This window comes from Dermacentor albipictus, chromosome 7, assembly GCF_038994185.2.
Source record: "Dermacentor albipictus isolate Rhodes 1998 colony chromosome 7, USDA_Dalb.pri_finalv2, whole genome shotgun sequence".
Lineage (NCBI taxonomy): Eukaryota > Metazoa > Arthropoda > Arachnida > Ixodida > Ixodidae > Dermacentor > Dermacentor albipictus.
Window position 1 is genome coordinate 7,602,512 of NC_091827.1, and position 15,170 is coordinate 7,617,681.

General features: G+C 44.9%; 1 long non-coding RNA gene across 1 annotated transcript in view; it reads right to left on the reverse strand.

The window, feature by feature from the left end:
- Positions 1 to 14,683, reverse strand: part of LOC135916473 (uncharacterized) — a 744,131-nt gene extending 729,448 nt beyond the window's left edge. The window contains exon 1 of the long non-coding RNA XR_011507319.1: positions 14,344 to 14,683. This is a non-coding gene — a long non-coding RNA (uncharacterized lncRNA). The remainder of the gene's footprint in view (positions 1 to 14,343) is intronic.
- Positions 14,684 to 15,170: the final 487 nt, after the last annotated feature.

A 15,170-nucleotide genomic window follows, 5' to 3' on the forward strand; every position in this document is an offset into this window, starting at 1 on the left:
AAAGCGAAAGCATTAATGCCCTGTTGAACGCCGCTGAGTGGTGCTTCGAGATATGAACTCCTCGCACGCAAGGGGCGCGTTGAGACGTTTTGATTTGGCCTTACCGAGGTGCAGTTAGAACGCAGGCGAGAGCGTACGCGCGAAAGGAAGGCGCGGATAACAGGGGCTTCTGAGAGCGAGAGCAAGGGTGACGTGGCGTCGTGGCGATGCCTTCTCCCTTCCCGCAATACCGCGATGCAGACGTTCCCTTTCGCCCGCTCTGCTCCGTCGAGGCCCGAGCTAGCAAGCGCGAGGTCGCGCGACGTCGCGCCGCAGTCAATGCAAAGTGCCGCTGCTACAGGTGCCGGCACCTTTTTCGTTCAATAGGACAGTTGACGCTTTTGCATCGATAAAAGATAGATCCCCTTATCTATCCTGCTTTGCGCTTGTTACACAATACTCACACTATAGCACTGTAAGAAAAGTAACCCTTTGGGGCGTATCTTCCTCGTCACAGACGTATTTCCCGGGGGGCAGGGGGGCACCATTGTCAAAAGTGTGTGCGGGGTTGAGGACTAAAAATCCCATTAATATGTCAAAATATGCCATAAAGCAGGTACTTTCGGCTGCCCAATGGAAAGTCCAACAAAACTACACCTGAAGCTTAATTTTCTCAATACAGTGGCCACGCAAGTAACACCTTTTTTATTTTCTACGTATTCACTGCTTGGGGTGAAATGCTGGGTGCATTTCGATGGGGGCGAAATGCGAGAACACCCGCGTACCGTGCAGTGGGGATGCGTTAAAGATCCCCTGGTGGTTGAAATTAATCTGGAGTCCTTCGCTGGGCGGCGTGCCTCACAATTGCGTCGTGGTTTTGGAACGTAAACCACAGAATTCCATTCCGTTGCTCGAGCAGCGAGAATTGTCTTTTGTGGCTCCTCGGAGCGCACTGTGGCGGAGGACGCGCGGTATTCACCAGATAAACTCGCGTTGCGAACAATGCCTGGCTCATGGCAGTTGCCGCCCTGACAACTTGCGCTACTTGCAACATGCCTAGTCTTTTTGGGATCACTATACCCGTATTTGAAGAGACAGTCCGCTTGCTGTATTTAATCTGCAGGAGAGGGCGATCCGTACGGATAAAGTTTTATGATCAGCCGCGCCCAACGACTGGTGTGCCTTACTGCGCGAAATCGGTGAATTATCAAGTGCTGTAACTATAGGATCCGCTTCCAGAGATAGGTCACATAGCGTTGCAGTCTCAGCAACTAACCATAAAAATTGTAATCAAACTTCTTACAGGTATAACTGTCGAATTTCATTGTGTAATCAAGACTTATCATATATAGGTTCGTGAAAAAAGACTTGGTCGAACATGCAGCACCATTTTAATACCTATAGAACACTGACAAATTTTTTGCCGATTTCATTGTGAGGCTCTTTCTAAACAAGAGCTGCACTACTATTTGTTTCCCGGTAGCAGTGAAAACAGGAGATATTTCATATTTTGAAGAAATGAGGGCCACCTTGTGGTGACGTGTGTAGGTTGCCTATGTGCTATGAAAACAGTTACTGAAATACTCGCTTTCTCCACATTTTTATGCGTTATACGTAGCATTTAGTTGTTTGCCCCCAGTATCCTCGGTAAAATATACGCGGCACGTTGTTTATATTTCCTCGAAGTAAGAAGGAATATTCTGAACGACGAGCGATAAATGTTTATACTGTGCAGGCTCCATAAAGCCTTTGTAGAAATTTACTTATTCAAGTGTTCCAGGGTGTCATACTGCCACTAATCGACATGTTTCTCAGACTCCTAAAACAACAGCGCGAGATACGGACTATAAATTCCGTGAAAATGGGGAACATTTTAAGCGCAATGGGTTGCGAAACATTCAATTTCCTGCTTTAAATTTAATTGTCGCAGATACCTAATAAACCCTCGTTTCTTCATGTGTTTGCGTGCATTTTACCAGATTCGTATAGTTTGTTCCTCCGGTATCCCCGGTAAGCTAACCAAGCCATCTTGTTTCTATCCGGCGAAAATTAGGGACATAGTATGGGTGGGTTAGATCTAACGTTTCAAATGGGTGCGTAAAGTGTGCCTTTTCCTGTAGAATACGTGTGCAAGTGGTCGATACCGTTATTAGTCGGTTTAACGAGCAGGGTAAAATTTAGAGGACTGGGCTGGCATAATGACAACTACAACTGAAGTCAAATTTCGCGAAAATAGAGGGAATAATACGCAAAGTTTATGTGCGATGATAAATGCATGTTGATCAAATACAGCTTTCAAAAACTGTAAGCAAGTATTGGAAGGTATCACACTGCTGTTATTAGCTAGGCTTCCCAATGTCCCAAGAGAACTTTGAGTTTCAGATATTTTATACTTTGAAGAAAATGCAGGAAATTTGAGTGCAATGTGCAGCGTAGTCTTAACGTTTGCGGCTTATTTAGAAGCGTTAATAATTATTATTGAACCGTCATTTCTTGTGTTTATTTTTTCGTGCGTGATATAGCGATATAATTCAGGAAAGGAGAACACCATGGTTAATGTTATGGTGAAGTAACATCTATGTTGACGAATTACTGGCTTTTCTTTGAAATTTCCAACAAGAAATGCTTCAAAACATTACATACGGACAAGGTTTCAAACGCAACAGCCATATACGGGCAACTTTCTTATATGCGATATTCAGGAAGCTGATACTTCTATTGCAGCTGTTCAAAATAAATGGCTTTGCTGTAAATTGTGTTGCGATCCTCCAAAGTCTCACACATCTGCTGTGTTTTCTTCTTTTGAATATCGCGAATCATTTATGTTTATTGTACTTCTTTGCGTAAAACCTCGACAATACTATTCCCTAAACTAGCGTTATGCATCACACTTATACACTAAGTGCTATTCTTTGTTTATTTATTGAAATAGTTTGGAGCAGCAGAAGCTTGACGGGGACAAGTTCGCGAGCAAATGTACAATAATTGCGCTGTACTGGGCGGGGTCAGGGACCTTTGTCAAGTACACATTGCCTTTTGTCCCTGTATCATCATGAGATTTTATATAGTTGAAACAAATAAATGCAAATTCAAATATTTTATCTTTCGGGCCCCCATGGTTCACCATGTGTGATTGATAAAAATGTGTATGTCTGTCTGTTAAATATAAACATAACTGAGAAATGTCTGATATATATATAAAGAGAGAGAGAGAGAGTCAGATCGCTCGTGGTTTGCCACCCTCCGCTCGAGAAATAGTGTGTACGCACTGCGCGTCTAGACCCCATGCAATATTCATCATCTATCTTCCGTGTCCTTCCTTTCGTTAATACTTCCCGCCCGGCACTTTGAGGTCACGAACGGAATACTCGTTATCAGCGTGACAAAGCATTCTTGACAGGAAAGTAGAGAGCGCAGTGTTTTCATGGACGACGATTATTGTTTGGGGACACTCCTTAAGAATTTGCACCCTTTGGGGCTTATCTTGTCCCACAACAATAATCGCCATCTGCCTTGGTTGCGTTTCCTTTCTTGAAAAATCTGCGCTTGGTACTTCGCTGCCGAGAATGCTATGTGACGCTGATAACGCGCATGCCATGGAGGAATGAAAAGTATAGGAGGGAGTATTACGCCACGCAGCCAGCCTTGGCAAACGGACACTCGGTAAATCTGGTCCAACACGTAATCTCTTGCATCGAGATCCCGGAGCAAGAATCGAGATTTTCTCGGCCTGCAGAGCGGGAACGCTAAAACCAACCGCGCACTTTGATGTGCGATGACGTGTTGGGCCACCAGGCCTGGCTTCAATCGCGTAGCGGTATGCGCCCTCCTATCTTTTTCCTTCCTCCAAGGCGCGTGACATTCGTGACCTGGAAGTGCCATGCTGGCAGCGTTAAAAAAAGGAAACGCAAGCAAGGCAGATGACGATTATTAGACAGTTTCAGAATAGCGTTTGTCGCCTTATGTACGTGAAGCGTGAGCACCTTCCCGGGATGTTACGGTGTGCGTCCTTTCAGGACTTTGGTTAACCGTTCAGGTTCGAACGCAAACGTAAGGGAGACGTTATAAAACAGGGCGTCGTCTGGTGCCTCGTGCCTGACGTATCCAAGCCAAGACAATAATTTAGCAACCATCCCGGGGTGTGTTCCACTTCTCACCAGCATCGGTAACAGTCTATGTAGAGAGCTTAGGAGACAGCCGAGACAGCTTCGAGCCGAAGTAACAGAACGCGTTTCGAGGCCTCAGGAAGACGCTTCTGCGACGTGACGCCACCTCGCGACTACAAAGAAATAAAAGGTGAGGAAAGCACACATTATTTCTGTATTTTGTGTGTTTGCGCCTAGGAAGCCATAAAAATTCGCTGTGACTTACATTAAGGGCATAGGAAAGCATTATCTTGTGCGCAGACGACGTTCCCATCGAGTTTACAAGGGCCCTGCTCAGCCGCCGTCTTGTTTGGACAGCAAAGTAGCCTGCATCGTTTTTGACTTGACCCGCCGCGGTTGCTCAGTGGCTATGGTGTTGGGCTGCCCAGCACGAGGTCGCGGGATCGAATCCCGGTCATTCAGGTGCACGTTAAAGAACCGTTAAATTCAGGTGCACGTTAAAGAACCCCAGGTGGTCGAAATTTCCGGAGTCCTCCACTACGGCGTGCCTCATAATCAGAAAGGGGTTTTGGCACGTAAAACCCCATAATTTAATTTCTTTTCTTACTTTTGTGTTGTCTTCGCGAAGCTGCTTACTTTGACGTATTCGCGAGCATTGCAACGAGACTAAAGATCGCCGCTGTCCGCTTTGCCGTTTACGGCGAGTATTGGAACCCAGCCCTGTTGTTGCTATGCGGACGCGTCTCGTTAGGCCTACGGGTACCGCAACCTCCAAACGATCTCAGAAAGTGGTCGCGCTATGCTCTCATAACTAACATTTGAGGTTAGTTTAGGGGAAGTGAAAGCTCATTTCAGGTTTTATTAGCGATCAACGAGAGCGCAGCCATCACGCTGAAGCGGGAGCCATGGGTGCCACCACGTTCGACAACGCTATTTCTTAGCTTCCGTAATCATTTCGGACGCTAAACTCGCCAAATACCGTAAGCTATCATAGCTCACGTAAACCACGGAAACCCAATAACATTTGAAGCATGCGCAATGAGGACGACGCTCTTTGCCTACGTACTGCATTTACGTTTCATTGCGAACGCTTTTCTAAAGCTATCTATTGTTGTAGGACAAGGTACGTGCCCTCAAGGCTGCAAATGTTTTCAAGAGTGGACAACAAACAGTAATCCGGAGGGCGTAAACTTTTTGTTGGAAGCCTACACTTTCAAAGCAATTACGCCCTTTGGAGTGTATATCGGTCCCACAACAAGAATCGTCATCTTCCTTGCTTGCGTTTCCTTCCCTGAAATCGCTGCGCTCACTACTTTCCTGTTGATTATGCTATGTCGCATCCAGAACGCACATGTCGTTCGTGACTTGGAAGTATCGGACCCGCAGCGTTAAAGAAATACGGGCAAGACCGCTGACGATTATTGCTGTGGGACAAGACAAGCCCCAAAGGGTCCAAACTTCTTTAAGAGTGCACTCTTAAAAGAAGTTTACACCCTTTGTACATTATTTTTGTCTCACAAAAATAACCGCCATCTGCCTTGGTTGCGTTTCCTTTCTTGAAAGCTCAGAGCTGGCTACTTTGCTGACGAGAATGCTGTGTCACGCTGATAACGGGCAAACCTTTCATGACTTGGAAGTACCGGGCTTGCAGCGTTAAAGAAAGAAAATGTGGGCGAAAGAGACGACGATTATTCTGAACTTAAACTTACAGCGCAAACACCTAAGATGGACCACAAAAAGAAGATGCGACACACACTGGCACTGTCTAACAACTTCTTTATTTCTTCGCCGTCGATGCATATATAAACCCTAGGCCACACAACTGCGCACGCGCACAGATCTTATTAGCGAGATCTGCCAAATTATTACATACGCAAACGATTCTTGGCAAAAGCAAGAATGAGCATGCGCAGCTTGCCTTAGAGGCCTACTACACAAAAAGAGAAGGCGATAATTGCATCAGTGACACATTTTTGTCCCCGCACCCATCTGAATTTGAATTCCTACGTTTGCGTATGTAATAATTTGACACATCTCACTAATGGAATCTGTGCGCCTGCGCGGTACTGTGGCCTAGGGTTTATATATGCATCGACGACGAAGAAATAAAGAAGTTGTTAGTCAGCGTCAGTGTGTGTCGTATCTTCCTTTTGTGGTCCGTCTTAGGTGTTTGCGCTGTAAGTTTAAGGTCAGACTTATGTACGAACTAAAGGCCCAAATGAAGTTTTACCGTCGATTATTGTTGCGGGACAAGATACGATCAAAAGGGTGTAAACTTTTTTAATAGTGTGTGGCTGAATTTTAAACAACACTTTTTCGAGAGTTATCTTACTCTCCGATGGTGAAGTCATGCAATGGTTGCCGCGATTCAGGGAAAGTACTGCGTTAGGGTCTACAAGAAACCAGAAAATGTGAGTTCAGTGCACAGCAAACTGTTACAGAAGCTGTTAAGGCTCTGCTTTGAGAGTGCAAAAAGAAAGGGTCTAGCGACTATATATATATATATATATATATATATATATATATATATATATATATATATATATATATATATATATATATATATATATATATATATATATATATATATATATATATATATATATATATATATATAGTCTATAATGAGAAGCCAACAAACACTGACACCAAGTACAACTGACGTACAACTGTTGTACTTGGTGTCAGTGTTTGTTGGCTTCTCATTATAGACTAATAAATATCGGGTCCCTCGGTTAACCCCCTTTCTTCTCGTTTATATATATATATATATATATATATATATATATATATATATATATATATATATATATATATATATATATATATATATATAATGTTCTTGTCCCTCGTACGAAGCAAGGATAACTGAAATTTCAAAGAAAAATTGCTAAACAGCTTTTTTCCAAAGCGTAGCGTTCACGTCGCAAGCTAGGGTGCAAGTGTGTAGAACCGGCCGCATGCGCTTCTTCCTCGGGGCTACGCAACGCCACCAGATAATCTGACCTGCGCACCAGCTTCAAAATAGGACGTCAAAAAAAAGAAACGTCCCAGCGCAGCCACACCTTTTTCGGCACAGGGAGAACGGATCGTCATCGGCATTGCGTGGCGTCAATGAATTAGGCTTGTGGTTGAAAGCGAGTCTCCACCAGCGTCGCTTAAGCTCAAACCCCATGTGAGCGATTCTGTGCGCAACAGCGACGAGCAACGGCTTCGAGCGGCGAAGCGCGCCGTCGAGCAAATCAGATCGCTCGTTCTCGTCGTTCCATCGCTCGGTTCTGGAAATATAGAATTCGTCCATCCTCACCCGATGATCGGCTAGCCAATAGCGCGAAGCCGGAACAGGCTGTATGTACATCAGTAACGTACGGCTGGTTGTCGCACGGAACGAGCAAACGAACGAATCTTGATGCGTCCAAAAATAATAAAAAAAGATAATCTAGTGCGAAACCTCCAGAAATATTTTATGCTGCTCTGCATAGCAAAACAACTCAACTTAATTTATTAAAGCCTGCGACGCGCCAGTTTCTGTGCGTATTTGCTGCCATCACACCGGCTACGCCACGGAGACGTCGCTCAAAGCGACGTCCCCATAAGCGACGAGTCGATGCGACAGCTATCTCCATCGCGTATACCCTTGTCTTTGTCGCGCACAAGATCGCTTACATATGGTTCATACTTTGTGTCGAATGGCAAGCTCAAGATTGCCGGACGAGTACTCTAAACCCCGCTTCATGACTAAAATATCGTGCTGTAAGCATTCCTGATCTACAGAGCAAAACTTGCCCCGCATTCCATTGTTATTCAGTATGCTCTTAGCATTGCAGCGCTATGCACCGCACTGAAAAGTAAATTTTTCTCGTGTGGGTGGCCTAATTCCTCTTGTGATGAATAAGAAGCTCGAAAGGCTTATAAGTAATAATAAGCGCGAATGTCAGTAAATGAGCAGCCTCTATACATCATAACATGGCTTCAGCACGTTCTAAAGGACATAGAACGCTGTGAACTCTTTGCGTGAACATCCTTATAGGCGCAGACGTGAGTCTGCTATTGAAATTACATTTGGTTCTCTCTGAAAAGCGAAGAATCTCGTAGTTTGTGTAAACCTCCTTGCGTGTGGGCCTGGGGTCTTCCCATCGGAGCGTCACAAAAAGGAGACAGCGCGGACGGCTATACGAGTAATGTTTTTCGTATCCTGGACGTCTGCGGTCTCCGTCTTCCGCACGTGTGAAGTTTGTAGCGCCCTCGGTCCATCTTCTAGGCTCTGCCCGCTCGTGTCACAGTGACACGCAAGTATAGCCGGCACTGACGTGGAGAGAGACACCTCTCCGCGGGCTGATGACAGGTGCCGTAGCTTCCTCGCGGAAGTTAGGGACGGAATCGGTTTACAGACCGAAAGCAAAGAATTTACAGGCAGATAAAACGCGAAGTTTCAGAGCGGGGGGCTCCAGGGTGAAAAACAGAAACACGCGGGCACCTCTCGAGAGGAATTCCTGGTCGTCATCGGCCCCAGCGGAGGAGGAGGAAAGGCGACATGTTTTGACAGGCGCCTCATCGTTGCTGGTCTCGGGATGGGAAAAGTGCGCTAGGCCTGCCTCGGGCGTCGTCGTTGGGGCTCCCGCCACACCGTCTCCTCCTCCGCTGGTCGCAATCCGCGCGGCAGCCGCAGACAGCTCACGTGCGCTTCTGCCGCGCCCGCGGATGCCCGCGGCGGTTGGGAGCCTTGGTTTGCTCCTTTTGCTGACCCCGCTCGATAAACTCTCGTATCCTTGCTGTTGTTGTTTCTTATTTATTCTTTTTCTGGACCGAGTGGTGGCACGTGAAAGATGACTGCCGCCTTTATTGGCCTGAAGGCGGGCGACGCAGCTCCCCGTCCACCACACCGGCCGCTCATCTGACAGATGTCGGATCCGGTTAGGCCACCGCACATGCGTGTGTGAGCGTATGTAAGTACAGTCATGAGCTCATATATAAAGACCACGCGTTAACAAAAAAAAAACGGAAGGGGGAGAGGCGGGGGGCGACTTCCCAGTCTAGGCGGGTACCCTGGAACTCAGTACTATACAGTCCAAACACGGCCATGCGGCTGACACCGTGCGCGGGGAACTCGTTAGTCCCAAAATGTGCATGTGTGACGCCGTCAGACACCAAAGACTAGGCGCTCATTTTGAGAGAGAGCTAAAAGAATGGGAAGGGGGATTCTAAAGCTCTCGTATTCTCATACAACGCCATCATTATTGCATTGCGTGTGCCTCTGATTATCCGAAAGCGTGCTATATTTCGCACGAGTTACATGGCCAACAATGCTACAGCCGGCATGGGCACGTTGCCGTCTGGCGACAATGCTGCCGTAGTGTTGGAGGGATTTAGCAGTACACAGGCCTTTAGAGACATTTACACGCCACAATGATTCCAGTGCCTCAGAGGGCAGCACGTGTTTGCCTTTTTTTTCACCCACAACTTGGCAGAAATATTTGCTGCATATACTATACATCATGTTTGCGCCGACACCTTGGCACCATATTCAGAGAGGGCGTGTATGCGTAAGAACAAAGTGCCTCGTGTTTGCTTCGTGTTGGCCACAGCTAGCGAGGTGATAACAAAGGACCTGAACTATACAAGGCTGTTGAAGCAAACATGGAAAATAACAAAGAACCTAAAGGCTCGTTACGTAAAACTGGTATTCAAATGACTTATACGATAGCAAATTCAGCTCTCTCCTTCATACGTTGTCGCTGAGGCACACTTTTTCACAGGCGTACGAGCTACGCTGCCTGGAACCGCCAGACTTACTACACGCTGTATAACTAAGGGAGTTCCTGTGGTGCGCCCTAAGTTTCGACGTCTTGTAGAATGAAATGGACTCTAGCGCTCGCCATTTAGAGCTCTAGAGTGCCAAGAGCGCCACCGGAACCACGCCACACAACCGAGCAGCAGACGTACGGTGAAAGAAGAAGAATAAATATTGGTTCCTGCATAGTGTAATACAACGTGGTATCATCTGGATTATTAGCCTACGTGGCTAGTTTTGGATCCATACCATAAAAGTCAGCATGAATTGCAATCCAAAACAAAAAGCAAGAAATATGTAAGAAATATAACATGGCCACAATTAGTAATATTACATACACGCTTTAAAGCGATGTTTTTACGATGGAACATTATTTGCAAGTTTTCTCATAAAGCTGGGTATTTCATCCCAGATTTTGGCACCGATCAATGATAGGGAACGTTGACAGTATACATTATAAGTTTTCGGTAAGTTAAACTTGTTACGCACTGCTTGTCTAGAATCGTTTGAAGGCATGATAAATATGGATGAGAGATATGGCTTGCGTGGTTACTTTTCTATCGATTAGTATTGCCTGATAATTGTGCCGGGCTTGAATAAGTGACATAATATTTAACTGTGCAAAAAAAAATATGCATTGGGGGCGTCCTTAGTGGCCGATGCAATTATTCTCAATGCAGATTTCTGAATTTTGATTAAAGAATCAATGCACGAGGCGTAGGTGAAACTCCAAGTTTCTATAGAATAAGTTCAATGGCAATGAAAATTACAGAAATAAATGAGATGCAATGTTTGACGACGGAAATGTTTACGCGGCTTTAATTAGGTATAATAACCAAAAACTATATCTTTAGTTACTTGTTCAATATGTGGAGCTAAGTGTAGTGATGCGCCAAGACTTGTTCACAAATATTTATTACTACTATTCTGTTAGATTTGTGTGTCTCCGAGTTACAAGTCGCACTTAGAAGTAGCTTTTCGGTTAGAAGCAAATAATACATACTTGGCTTTTTTCAGGTTTAAAACAAGTTTGTTATAGTTTCCAACCATGCTAAAGTATTCTTCTGCTTCCTGTAGTCACTGTTGATGAATTATTAGAGCTGTAGCATCCGTTCATAAGATATAATTAGATAATCGGAGTGATCTAGGATAATAATTAGTTAAAAAAGAGAAGAGTATTGGACCCAGTACTGACCCTTACCGAACGCCCGTTTTCACTATATTTAGTGAAGATTCTTTGCCTTTAACTACTACGTATTCCTTACGATTTCTTAAATAACCGCGAGAGAAGCCAAGTTCTTGTCCTCTAAAACCATAATGTCCTAATTTTCGTAATAACATACTGCGATCTACCGAGTGCAATGCTTTTCTAATATCTAAGAATACGCCAAGTGCGTAGTAGCTCTTGTTCAGTGCATGGTTTTTCATTTTTCTTAGGGAGCATACGGCAGTTGGAACAGAGTAACCAGTTCGAAAACTGTGTTGTGCGTTTGAATATATGCGGCATTTTTGTATATAGCTTGTGACGCGCATTGCAATCCCTTTTTCAAGAGCGTATAATTACGTAATAAAATAGTTATTGGACGATGGTTCGCTAATTCCCTTGGGTTATCTGCTTTGCATACTGCCACCCCTCTTCCGATTTTGAGCGGGTCAGAATATGTACCTGATAGAACGGGTTCATTGAACAAGTTTGCAAGCACAGGAACCAAGATGTTGATGCTCTTTAGTAAGCGTACAAGTAGAACATCGTGACCCGTGGCCTTTTTGATGGCACAAGCTTTACGGCATGTATGATTTCCGCTGTTGCTATTTCTGAAAAAAAAAAAAGGTGTTAGTTTGAAAAGGAGGTAAAAATGAAGCAAAGCTCTGCATCATGGGCTCACTGGTTGCATGGCGTAGGGGTGCCGGTGTTCACAAAGCAGTCGTTAAATGATCCAGCAAGATCAGCGTCAAAAGCGCCTGATGCGTAGCTATTGGGGCGTATATTATACTGCTTTGTTGACTTTATGACATAATTCGCTACTCGCCAAACTTCTTGAGAATTTGCTTTTTCTTTTATTATTAATGTATTATTCTTTCTTACGCTTACGCATCGATGAAAGAGAGAGGTTGCGCGCTGTCTTATATCGAGCACGGCAATAATCACTGTCCATGTTTTGTTTCAGTTTATTGAGCCAATGTTCTGTTTGTTTACTCGCTAAGAGTATCCCATCCGTCATCCAGGGACAGATTAAAGCACGACAAGTATGGTGAAGTAGCCTGTATACGTTTGACAAAAGCTACAGGTACGCTCGTTAATCACCGCTTTAGATGCAGGTTGAGAAAGGTGCGCTAGCAAGGAGCAGGTGCTTTTGGTTTGGTGAAACTACCATGTTTGCTGCGGCGCCATGTAGTGGCATCATCTAACATGCCATCTGAGAGTGAGAGCTGATGCCTCCGAGATTCCAGGGCACACCTTGGCATCCTTTCCTGTCTTTTTCTTTCTGTTTGTGCTTCATTAGACATATGACGCACAAGAGCTTCAGGCAAGATCACGTGTACCAGTGCAAACGCTTACACTCTGAAACAAAATTACACCCTTTGGATTGTGTCTTGCAACACAATAATAAACGTCATGTGTCTTGTCCGCATTTCCTTTCTTTAACGCTGCGAGCCCGATACTTTCCAGTAACGAACGGCATGCGCGTTATCAGCATGACATAGCATTTCCGACAGGAAAGTAGCGGGTGCGGCGTTTTCAAGAAAGGAAACGCAAGCAAGGCGTATGCCGATTATTCTTGTGAGGCAGATATACACCCCAAAGGGTGTACCTTTGTTTAAGAGTGTAGTATAACGGTATAAGTTGCTATCTCAAGTAAAATACGGCATGCTTATGCATCTCGGAGGCACATGGGACACACAATAAGTTTCAGATAAAAACCTTCATGAAGGAGCGAGAATATTAACTTCTTGTCGTAAGTTGAATCTTATTTGATCGGTAATCTCGTGCCCGGCAATGTACAAGTACCAGGGAATTGAGCCTTCCTATTGCCTCCCACCGTATCGGATATCCGCTTCCACAGCGGCACAAGGATAATTGCCCTGTTGTTTGAAGCGAACGCTAAAACCAATATCGGTGGCAAACGGTGACCCTTCTAGGACACTACCTTTGAAACTGCTTGAAGGCACGCGACGAAGTGGTCTCAAAATTGTAATGTGAGCAACTGACTCCTCAGAGTCGCAGGCTACTGAATCCTTTGTTCCAACACGGGATAGAAAGACAAATTAAAGGAAAACGAAGAATGAAGCGAGAGCGATATACAAAAAGCACGAAGAGTATACGAGGAAAACTTTCAAGTGATCAGTTGAAAACTGATCGCTTGAAAATTTGCACATATCATTGCACATATCTTTGCTGTCGCTGCACATATCATTTTCCTCACCTTCGTAATAGGGTTCGTGACACAGCTGCTTCACCAGTGTCGAATTGCAGGGAACGATTTGCTGTTGACGCCTTAGCATGTGAGACACATATGATGAATGCCACTTCACTGCTTCCTTTGACAAAAAAAAAAAAAGATTCGCGTTTTGCTGTTGGCAAATGGCGCATCCAAATCTGAGGTAAAGTTGGTCTTGCTAACGGTGCTCAATATTCCACATTATTTAGAATAGATTCAAGTATTAAGTTCAAGTTCTGATTTATCTTGTTTTCCGTGATTACGCACACCATCTGGTTAGCCTATTTAGCGGTTGGGGGATCGCTGTAACGCGTAAGGAGTGCATGCAGTAATTTCATTTCTCACCCTGCTTCCCTACGCGTAGACTCCATTCATTTGTCCACTCGATTCATGTCTCGCACTGCCTCAACTGGTTCTCGCGGGTTCAATGATTGTTCTGTAAACTTGGTGCGCACTAGGTTCGCTCTTAGAAAACATTCAGAAGTGCTTCGGCGTGACATGGCATAACCGCATGGTGTATGGTTGCACTGATGAAGTGGCCCACACAGGGACACTTACATGTGAACACGTGTCAGTCTGTGTCCGTTTCGTGTTTGCGTTTTAGAGTTCTTTGCGTGTGTTCCCTTAGTAGCGCTACCATACACTATAGTAACGGTTGCATAGCATGTACTACTTCATATAAGGATATTCGACTTACAATGTATATTGTATATCATTGCATATTGCATATCAATTGTTCTCCGCCCCCCCCCCCTTTGTAATGCCCAAGCTGGGCCTTTAAGGTAAATAAATGAAAAAAAATGAAATAAAGTCTTAGAACACAGTAGGTAGCCTGCACACCCCACTATTACTGCAGCATCCGAACGGCGCTGTCAGGAACAAGTCCCCAACGTAACAAAGCATAGTAATATTTGTAATATTACATCTATGTATTTGGAATTCTGAGTCATTGCGACATCCAGATGGTTCTTTTATGAATATTTCTTTACAAGAGATACCAAAAGAAAAGGAATAAAAGGCACCGTACCTTTCAAATACTTGGGAATACGCCGAAAGCTGTCCACTTGGCAGAAAGGACGAAGTGATGCAGCGCTTAAGCTTACAAGAACTAACATTTCGACGATGTTTCTTGTGTCTTCGTCTTCGTCGCGCTAATAAGGCGATGATGCTGGTGGTCACCCATACTGCAAGCCTCGAAGTCTTCCGAGAAACATAGCGTGGTAAAGAACTTGGGATTCTACTTCAGGAGAAAGGCTCTTGAGCGCGCTTGACGTTTTTTGTGCACAAGGACTGCCGTCTGCACAGCGCCTCGCGCACCGCCACTGCCACGCCCTGCGTAGCCTGGAACCGTCTGCTGCTGCAGTAGACACTGCGTCATGGCACCGGCAGACGGCCAGCCAGCTATCACACTTCGCGGGAGTAGGCGCTCTGTCATTACACAATGCCAATGGTGAACTGGAATAACCGCTAGGCCTGTGGCAAAGGCGAAGCGAAGATAACGGCATAAGAACATTACGCAATATTAACTTCCGACTCTTTTGTGTGTGTGGGGTCGTAAACATGTTTATCCTGGTTTGATAGTCAATTATATCGCAAGCATTTATTCAAGAAACCATGGCCGGTATAACGCAAGCGTTTTCCTTGCTTGCTTTTGTTTCTTTGTTATCATCCACCGGTAGCAACCGGCCGATCGTGGTGATAATGCACACCACTAAAGAAGCACGAGAAGGGGAAAAAATGGAATAAAATCGCCGCATTAACTCGGCCCAACAGTCGAAATCATGTTGAAATGCTGTTGAGCACGTCCCGTAGATATTCAACGAGCACTGTCGGCAGAACGCACGCACCACATAA